Source organism: Tupaia chinensis, unplaced genomic scaffold (assembly GCF_000334495.1).
Source record: "Tupaia chinensis unplaced genomic scaffold, TupChi_1.0 Scaffold000539_1, whole genome shotgun sequence".
In the NCBI taxonomy this organism is placed as follows: domain Eukaryota; kingdom Metazoa; phylum Chordata; class Mammalia; order Scandentia; family Tupaiidae; genus Tupaia; species Tupaia belangeri.
The window spans coordinates 6,258,485-6,269,042 of NW_006160052.1; positions in this window are offsets into that span (position 1 = coordinate 6,258,485).

Consider the following 10,558-nt stretch of genomic DNA (forward strand, 5'->3'; position numbering starts at 1 on the left):
AAACAAGGTGAATTACGGGTGGGGGACGCGCTGCCCGAGGAGGGGAGGCGCGCGGGGCCAGCGCGGCCGGCGAGGGCTAAAGCAGCGCCGGACCGCGGCCCTCCCCGGCGCCTCCCTCGGGCGCCTCCTCTAAGCCTTTCGCCCTGGCTTTCGCCTCTCTCTGGGAACTTTCCTGTCTGAGTTAACCATTAACCGCTGGTGAGAGGCAATTTTCTTCGGAATTTCAGCGATTTCCTTTTCGTGGTGGAGACGGATTAACATGCACACGGTGAGATGCTCGGCTTGAGTCTGCGCGCGGCGAGGATGCCCCTGGCTCTCCAAACTATGTCCTTCGCGATGACGGAAAAGTACAGCCCCGGCCTTCTCCAGTGCCTGTGCACGAAGCCGTGACCGAGCCAGTGCCCCGCTGGTGCCCGGAGTGAAGGTGGAAAAAGCCGGGCGCTTATGCTGGTGGGGGGGGGAGCATAACTCGGACCAGCCCACGGAATCTCAGACTTGCCGCCTGTCCAGCTATCCCAGGACCCGTGACCAACCCAGCCAGGTTCCTGCTTGGAGCCCCTCCTGCAGAAACTCCTGAAGACATAATCCAACTCGGGGTGAAGCTTTCTCCTGTCCGCAGGACTCCCAGACTGCCCCTCAGTTCCTCCCTCTTTGACACTGCCCAGCAAGGAGCCCACATGTGCCAGACCACTTAGAAGACGCTCAGGCTTGGGATCATGGCAGACTTTGTCAGACTGAAGCCCCTGGCACAAATTCCATGCCATTTCCCTCCTTCGCCCCTGCCCATTCCTCCTGGAGAGCAGGGGAAGGTTCTAGGCCTTCAGACCCAGGAGAGAAAGGAATTCCCCAAGTCAGGACCTCACCTCCCTGGACACTAGACACACACTGAAGGCAGCAGTTGTCCAAGGACTTGGTAGGGGCAGGTGAGCCCTGGTGCACGCCTGGCCTCTGCCCAGCCTTCACCCTGTGCTGGCACCCAGCCCCCACTATGATGTCGCTGGCAGTGTTGGGTTTGGGACCCAGCTTCAGGGCTGCCAGACCCTTGCCAGCCATCTCTCTGCACTCTGGGTCTTCCTACTCTAGTGCCCCCACCCCGTGTCCTCACCCTCACCCTGGGTTAGGTCTCTCCCCAGTCCTCCTGGACTTGGTCTCTGGAGGGGCTGCCTCAGTCTCTCCGTGTCTCTCTGTCTCTGTCTCTCTTGTTTGTTTCAATGCACGCGGACACTGATTGCGCCTTATGAAGTTCTAACTGGTTTTGTGTCAGGAAGATCTTTCTCGCTGCTACCCAGCCTGGCGTGACGGATTAAACATCAACTAGTTAAATAAAAATTAATATCAACTGCCTCCTAACTTCTAATGTCATGTTGTTTATAACTAATGAACTGATTAGGGGATAAACACATCACGGAGACATTTCGGCTCTCCTGCCTCGGCTCCGCTGCTGCCCGTGCCCACTCTCAGGCAAGGCCTGCCCCTGCCAGGCCACAGGGAAGGCGGGGCTGGGGCAGGTTGGGCTGGAGGGTGGGAAAATCCCTGGGCCCTGGTACTCTGCCTGCCAGGCTCTCTTGCCCTCCCTTTCTCTCTTTGTTTCTCTTTCCTTTCCCCCTATCTATTTCGTTTTCTCGGCCTCCCCTGTGTCCCCTTCTTCCCTTCATTTCAACCGCTTCCTTCCCCGTCCTCTCCCACCCTTTGCTTCTCTACCTCGCATCAGACTGGCCCTGGTTGTTCTCTCTCTGGGTCTCTCTTCTTCCTTACTCTGTCAGGGTCTCTGCCTCTCTCCTTCCTCTGCTGGCTCCTCATTTGGATTTCTTCTGACCTGGTCAGCAACACATGTAATGATTCCCAGCATCCCTGGGACAGGGGCTTCTGCTCCGCAGCCCCTCCCTGCACGCTTTGTGACAGACCCTCCTCCCCCAACCCAGCTACTTAGGAGCAAAGGCAGGGAGCCAGAAGGAGTGGGGCTGTGTTTTCTATTTCTCCTCTATTTAACCTGAAAGGGGAGTGCGGGAATAAAACTGATTTTTAAAACTTTTTGCCTTCCCTCTGTCCCAGAAGTAATGAATACAGGTTCAAGTGCTAAATGTGATTTTCAGGAAAAGAAAGCCTGCTCGGGTATCTTTCCTCCAGGGGCTTCAGATCCCTCCACACCACCCCAGCCTGACCTGAGCAGCCTCCTGCAGGGCCCGGTTCCTAAAGCTACTTAAGCCACATCACAATGTCATCTGGACAACGACCATGATAAGGCAGAATAGCAAGTAATCACAGACCCAGCCCTGGTGATTTTTTCCCCCTAAGAAGCCACAGCATTTAAACTTGGTTTGCCCTGGACCACAGGGTCTGACAAGACGATAACAACAGAAAAGGCTTTTAAAACCAATTTAGCACACGTGAAAATGTAATTCTAATGAAGAATCAATAGGCTGGCGGATCATTTTTCCTGGGACTCCTTGGAGAACCTGAGAGAGACTCTCAATCAATGGGGTGGGCAATGAGCAAAAGGGCCCGGGAGACTGTGTGGGACAGGGACGAGGGCCTGCACACAAAGAGAGGCAGAGCCCAGGGACAGGCTGCAGGGAGGCTGAGGTCGGGACTGAGCCCTTTGACTGGCACCCCTTTGCAGGTTTCCAGAGGAAAAGGATCAGAGCCTAGGGCTAAGAAGGCCCCTTCCTCCCTGTGGCCCCTCTGGAATGTGACAGCTGTTTAGCAAAATGGCCTCAGTGGCCCTCCCCAGGGCCTAGGTCTGAGCCCTGGCACTGCCACAACCCTGAGCCCTGTGTTCAGGTAAGTGTGACCAGCTGGCTCAGGAGTGGACAGGGGACACGGAGCAGAGTGTATATCCCCAGTTCAAAACGCCTGGTTCCCCAGAGACCGCCTCCCTAGGTGTGTCTCTGGGACATCAGGTCTCAGTGGGTGTCTCTGAGGACCTAATATACATCTAGACTTGCTTTGCATTTTGAAAGTCATTTACACACACACTACCTCACAGGAACCCTGTGAGGGGCCAAGGATCATCATGACCATTTCCAAGAAGAAGAGACAAAGGCCCCAAGAACATGACTCAGCCGGTCGGTCATGGCCCCTGTGCATGACGGTGTGGTTCTGAGGAGCCCTGAGAGGCTAATTACGCGTGCTCGCCTACTTCCACGTAAAGGCCTGACCTCATCCTAGGGTGTGATTTGTGTGTGCGCGCGCCTAGGCTTTATTTATGTCTGTTGTTCTCCCATCCTCGTCTTGGAAGTCTTGCTCTGTATGTGACACAAAGAAGATATGTTTGCTTTTAAGTTGGTGTGTGTTTGGGTTGGAAAACGACTGATGAAAAAAAAGAAAAAGAATACCAACCAGCAAAGTCCGATGTTTTAAATCACGAATTTTGCTAAGATGGTCATTGGGCTCTGAGTTGCCTGAAAGGGAAGAATGTCATATTCCCTGAGGAAGATTTTTCAAATTTAAGTCAGAGAACTCTGACGGAGGTTTTGCCTCTGGGCTCTCTTCAAGTCCCTCCAGCTTCCTGTCCCTAGCTGGTACTCTTTGTAGAGGGAGGTCAGCTCTTAGGAGTGGGAGTCCCAGCAGACAATTTCCAGTTCCTGAGGGAAGTGGGCCCAGTGGGAGCTCCTCCTCTTGGTGCCTGGGGCCTGCGGGTCTGGAGGAGATGGGGGCCAACCACAGGCCTCTCTGCACACTGGGGCTCACCTAGAGCTTACCCTGACAGCTCAGCACTCTCAGTGTGCATGAGCAAGGCCTGTGACAGTGAAGGCCAGGGCCAGTGGGTGAGGTATCAGGTGGAGTCCAGGAGGTGGAGCGCGGGGAGGGGTAGGACTGAGAGGCGCACTCAGGAGGTGCGAATGAAACAATAGGAGTGCAAGAGGGTGTGCAAGGCTTGAGGGAGAATTCATGAGCAAGATGGGCGAGATGAGATGGTCCAGATTGGGAGGGCCTGGAGTGGGACGAAGCCAAAGTGGATGAAAAGCAGGGAGGAAAACATCACTATGCTCTGAGTGGGTGTGAGTCTAAGGGTGCAGGAGGCTTGGGGTGAAGGGACCAGAGTGCTGTGAAGGGTGTGACTCAAGCAGGTGGCCATATGAGTGTGACAGGAGTCTGCGAGGGGTGTATGGGGTTGATCTTTCTTTCCCCCTGGCCTTCACCATCTCCTTATAGGCAAAGAAGCCAGGACTTTCCTCCTTTTATTCTGAGTTAATAAAAAGAAAGAAAGAAAAGACTCAGAATGAGGAGAGCTTGTGAGGGATTCCATAGTGCCCATATTGGTAACATGCACATCCGGGAACCACTGTGTGGCCTGAGAAAGTTGGGGCATCTTCGTCAAGATCTTGCAGACTATGACTGAGACCTGCCCAGCTGCAGCAGGCTGGGAAATGGGGCAAATGCTGAGAGTCCTGGGGAAAAGGCACCACACAAAGTTGGGGAGCGCGCGAGTGGGAGGACAGCCCTGCCTGCAAAGTCCTGCCGACAGGAGAGTGTGTGACAGTGAAGAGGGGGTGGGGTGAGAGGGTGTGCCAGGACTAGACTGGAGAGTCGGTCTTTGGGTGCCTCTGGCAGCGGCAGCGAGGGTGTCGGCTCGCCTGCGGCTGGCTGGGGGCCTCGTGCGTGTGCACGCGTGTGCACGGGGCGGAGAGCCTGGGGCTCCTCCGTGCCTCGGCGCGGCCGGCGTGTGAGCGCGGGTGTGAGCGCGGGCGCGAGCGGAGCGCACTGCCCAGGCGGCAGGCAGCCTGGGTTATCTGAGCCGCTCGGTCTTGGGTGGCTGCGCCCAGATCTCCGGGTGGCGGCGGCGAAGGCGAGACGCATTGTCGGGTCTCAGAGGAGAAGCCAGGCCCAGGCCAGGGAGGCAGGGGCCAGACCCAGACCGGAGCAGAGCATGGACCCGCGCGCAGGTCGGGCAGGTGAGCGTGAGTAGAGCTCCATGGGCCGCAGAGGCAAGGGGGGGCTAGGGTGGCATCTGAGAGGGATGGGTCGGCCAAGCCCAGGGTCCACTCCACCCCTCCTTCTGTCCTGTGCTTTCCGAAGAGAGGAATGTCCGGGCTGGGGATTGAGGTTCTGTGACCTCTCTCTACCATTGGGCCTTCTGACCTTACTTGGGGTGTCCTCTTAAGTCTACATAAAACTTCCCACCCAGAGAACGTGAGTTTTACAACTTCTATGGGTCTCTTTGCAGAACTTGGCTTTTCATTTCTGGCGTGCATTTAGGACTTTACCTTCCCACTTTCTTTCTGTGCAGATTTTGCGTAACTTCCTCCAAGCTGGAGTGCTGGGAAGGCCTTAGTTTCTAGTTGGGCGTGTGGGCTGGGGCACCTGTGCTAGTGGGTGTGGAAAAGCACATGCCTGTGTGCACCCGTGTGTGAGGGGTTTGTGCATTTGGTTGTGAATACTCACGGTAGATGTGTAACCTGTGTGGGGAGGAGTCTCCGCCTCCCAAACCAGGAGTTTCAGGAAGGTGTAGAGTTGGCAGGTCCCAGGGGACTCAGTTGGGGAAGGGACTCTGAAACAGTTTACCCAACGGGCTAAAGGAGTGGAGAGCTGCTCTCTTTCTTCTCCCCTCCCCCTCCTACCCCAGGCCTGCCAGCTCCACTCAGACTGCCCACTGGGTGCCTGGTGCAGTGCAGTAAGGGGATGAGAGAGGGGGAGCCAGATGCACACTTTCAGTTTTGAATTGGACGGGAGGGAGAGGGTTGGATCTGGTTTCCAGAGTTTTCCAAATAATTCTGCAGAGGTCAAGGCCCTAACTCCGGGTCTTTTTTGCCTCACTCCACACCTTCCCCAAATCTCAGCTGAGGCTCCAGCTCTTCCAGCTGATAACTTCTGTCCCACCGCCAGCACTGCCCTGGCCCTAGCTTCTTGGCCCAATCCTTAGGGTGTCCCCATCCCCCCTTGTCTTCACTGGAGAACCTGGGTCCTCAGGAGTGTCAGCTATGGCCTCCTTGGCTTTTAGGGCTCAGGGCAGACCCTCCGCACCAGAGGTTTAAGTAGGTAGATCAATAGCAAACAGTTGTAATGATCTAATTAATTATGGCAAAATTAAAAGCGAGTACAAAATCAATCTCTGATGGTGTTGAAGATGGAATTCAATTGAGAGCCCATCTGTGCACCCCCTCGACCGTATAAATATGCAGCCCAAGGACAGTCCTAATGGCTGGGCCTTTCTGGGAACCTCTCTCCCCCTTTCTCCCTCTTCGGCACAGGGCTGCTCTCTCCCCCATTCTCTCTAAATCTATTTTGCTTCCTACTCTTCTTGCCCCCACCCCTCTTTCCTCCCCTGTCCCCTTTGCTCAGACTTTTACATTCTCCATCCCGGCAGGCAGCGCTTGCCGCCTTGCAGAAGTGGGTCCATCACTGCAGGTCTCCCAGCAGATGCAACGAAGCCCTCTCCCCAGCGGCCCAGAAGAAGATCCAGCGAAGTGTTTGTGTGGGGGGAGGCGGAGGAGGGCATCCCCAGTGCCTGTTAAGGTCCTTATCCCAAGTTTCCTGGCATTCAGGGCTACCCAGAAGAGATCAGGACGCTTCCCACTTACCCAGGGGTGCCTGCGCCTGGCCGGGTAGTGTAGCCGCTTGCCGAGCGAGACGGGCTGGGTCTGCCTGTCCTTTCCTTCCCTCCTGTCCCCCCTTGGCTGGTGCGGAGCCTGCACTGCAGGCAGCTGCAGCCCCAGGAAGGGTGGGGAGGAGCTGCGGAGCCGGACAGGAGGCAGACGGCGGCCGAGAGGAGGAAACCTCTGTTCCCTTCCAGGAAGCCGCGCCAAGCCGAGCCGATCCAAGCCACGCAGTCTTCCTTCCTCCCAGCTATCTTCCCTCTTTCCTTCTTTCTCTTTCTACTGCTCCTTCCTGCGCCTCTGCCCTGGTGGTAGCCACCTCAGGCCCGCACAACTCCCTGGGGACCCTGCATCCCCCAGATGCCCCACCCGCACCTTTTTTGGTCCTTTCGGACTTGATCAAAATGACAATGACAGACGCGCAGGAGCGAGCGGTGCCTGCCGGCGGCCCAGGCACAACTGCTGCAGCCGGGTTTGCGAAGGATGCGGGTTTTATTTGGTCTCACTGAGCGAGTTCCCGAGCAGCTGATGAAAACCACCGGGAAAGGGCTCGGGGAGGAGGGAAAGGGGAGAATAGACCGCTAGGTCAATTCAGCTACTGGCCCTCGACCCTCAGAACCAGCAAAACAAGACGTTGACTTGATGCTCTTCTTTCTCCGCGGCACCGACCCAGCTTGCTCTCTACCTCCCAGTCACCGTCCCCTGCGTCTACCTCCTTGGTCCCTGGGCCCACTCCTTGTTCCACCCCGAATTCCCCAGTTTTTCTACTCTTGAAGACCTGTCTTCTTTCTGGTCTGGTTACGGAGTTTTCAGAGCCTGGGGGAGACACAGCCTAATGCCTCCCCGCCCTCTTTTGCCAGGCCTCCTCACCCTGTTATTAATTGCTGTGTTGACCCGCAGGATTGATTGGCCACCCCGCTAGAAGAGGCTGCAGAGGCCTTGGCCTCAGAGCAGCCTCAGCGCAGGGCAGAGGGAGGAGGGGGAGGTGTTGGATGTGGGTCCCCAGCTCCTAGCTCAGCCTGCCTGGAGCACAGCTGTCTTCCTAGCTGTGAGTCCCCCACCGCACACACACTTTTTACACACCCTCACCACATCCAACACATGCTCAGCTCCCAGGGAGACACAACAGAAATGCTCCTTAGTTGATTTAGAAACTAAAAGGGGTCTCCTCTTTGCCTTAGTCCGTTTCTTTAATATTATGTATTTGTTAGCTGCGGGTCTAGACCTCACTGCAGGTCTACACGTGGCCAGGCAAACTCCTGGGACCCTGGCCCTTTTTCTGTCCAAGATTTACTTTGCACCTTTTCTTTTCCAGGAACAGTCACAGAAAGTTAGATAACCCTGGATGCAGGTGACCCTGAAAGTCTCAAACCAAAGTCCTTTTGTCAGAAAGAGACCTTGTCCCTGCTCCTGAGGGATTCAGCTCAGCCTTTTTGTTTCAAGTTCGGGGAAGGAGCGGCTCTGGACGGGAGGGTGGAGGGTGGAGGACTGCAGGTGCTTGGGGCGGGGGTCTAACTCTACAGGGAAAAACTTCCCCCTATTCGGTCCCCCGCCTGCCTAAACCGTCGCGAACGCACGCACACACACGCGCGCACACACACTTACAAGGGCCCACAGCCACAGCAACACCCCCTGCCGGGACCCAAGGCCACGGGACCTCGAGCCAGGACCTTCCCCCTATCAGCCCCGGACATCCGGGCTCCCCGCTGGGTGTGGGCAGAGGAGTGTACAAACCTGGCCCGGTCCCCGAGGGACCCCCATTCTCTGGACCTCTCCGTGTCTCAGCGAGCCCTTCTGGCCCCCGTGTCCCCTCTCCCTTCCGCTCCAGTCCTTTGTCTCCAGCCACCTCGAAGTCTGTCCCCTGCCTGGGCGACCCTGCCCTTCGGCCACGCTCGCTGTCTCGCGGGCGATCTGCCCTGCCTTACCCGCTCCGGGTTCTGGCGCGCTCCGCCTGCTCCTCTCCTGCTCACAGCTGCTGGGAGAGGGGGAAGGAGGGCGGGCGCGCGGCGGAGGGATCCGAGACAGCAGATTCGGTGTCTGCTCGCAACTCCGGCGAAACTAGCCGGGTTCTCCCGCCCCTCTTCAACTACTCCTCAGCCCTGCGGGGCCGCGCCCTGCCCGCGTGGGCCCCTTCCTTTCCTTTATATGACCCGCGGCCTCCGGGCATCGGGGTTGAGCTCTCATTGCGCGGCATTTCGTTCCCTGCGGCTGCCTGTCGCCTCCCTTCGAAGTCCCCGTCCTGGAAGAGGCCAGGGCCTGTAGCGCCGGGGACGTCCCGGGTCTTGCACTGTGTCCCTTGACCACAGTCGGGTCAGGCCGCGGGCTCCCAGCCTAGCTGAGAAGAAGGTTAATCATTACTTCGTCACCAACACTTAGTCTCACCGGACTCTCTGACCCTGGCTGGGGAGGAGGGGGCTTAGTGTTCAGGTGGGCATCTCTGCCAGGCTCGCAGCAGCCCCTTCAAGCCTCCCAGAGACAGGTGCCTTCTGCGTTCCCAAAGCACCCCTTTCGCCTTCCCGTTCTTTCCTGTTCTTCCCCTCCTCTCCTTCCCGCCTCCTTTCGGCCATACCTCTCCCACTGCCCCGTCTCTGCTCTGGCCTTGGCAGGCTGACTTGCAGGTCCTGGGAGGACCAACTTTCTTTGTTTGGAAGTGGACCCGACGGGATTTCCTCCCCCAAGTTTCGTCCAATAGGCCGGTTCCTCCGTCCAGGTTTTTGGCGTACTGGCCTGGCCGAAGGGGACCGTGCCTGAGGCCACAATTAACTGGTGTGTGTGTGTGTGTGTGTGTGTGTGTGTGTGTGTGATTTAACCGACCCTCTAGCAGCTGCACTGGTGCAGTGAGGGGAGCAGCGGTGCAGGAAGTGGGAATAGCGGAGTGGCAGGAGGGATGAGGAGGGCAGAGTGAGAAACCTTGGTGTGTGTGTGTGTGTGTGTGTGTGTGTGTGTGTGGTATAGTCAATGGAAGGGGGGATCCTGAAAGGACGGGGAGCCCTAGGAGTCCCCAGTAACCTTTACAGATGAAAAATACCCATCAACTCCCAACCCTGCTTAAAGGCTCAGGCTCCGCCCTTCCCATTGGATGAAAGGTTAAGGTTCAGAAAGTTGAGTATCTATTCCTTAATCTACTGTAGAAATGCTGGTTTTCAGAATGCCTGTTGGCTAGTTCCATGTAGTAAAAAAACGGGTGCAACGATCCCCATTTTACAGGTGAGAAAACTGAGGCTCAGAGCAGCACAGGGCCTGCGTGTTGTGCCCCTGCTCCTTCCTGTAGACTGTGGGGTGAGTGGCTCAGGTGTCGGGGAGAGGACCAGGCCGTGCCCATGTGTAAGCCAGGAGTACTAGGGCCCGCTGGGCCTCTCCTCCCTGCCCCATCCCCTCCTAGCTTGCTCACTGTTGGACAGGGCCCTCCACTGCTACCCTGAAGAGCTACTGGCCGCATTTCTTTTGGCTTGACTATTTTTTTCAGTTCCTCAGTAGAGTGGCAGCCACCTGGCTGTCCGGTGCTGCTAAGAGGTGGCTTTGGTGGCCAAGTGGTTTGTATTGTTGTCGCCCCTCAAAGGGGCTGCAAAGGGCCGGGTAGGTCGCAAGGACCTCTTGTGAGAAGCCCTAGAAGGGGGAGGGACTGGGAGGATAAAGGCCCAGCACGTGGCGCGGCCTCCACAGGACCAACAGGCAGAGGGCGGGGCGGCGGGGAGTTAGGCCCCCCCCCCCCCCGGCTCTTTTTGGGGAGTCACAAAAACACCCGCCCCCCCCCCCCCCCCCCCCCGGCTTCTTTTGGGGAGCCCAAATATTGGGAACAAAAGCGGGAAAAGTGGAGTGAGAGCAGGAGGGAGGGAGGGAGCAAGGGAGGGAGCGAGGAAGTAGAAATTAGGGGGTCTTAGATGAAAAAAAAAAGAAAGAAAGAAAGTAGCTTTAGGGGGAATGTGCTGTGGAGTGTGAAATTGCAGCCCATGGTGCTCCATATTGTACCAGAAGCTCTTCCAAAAAAAAAAAAAAAAGAAAGAAAGAAACAATCCTCCAAC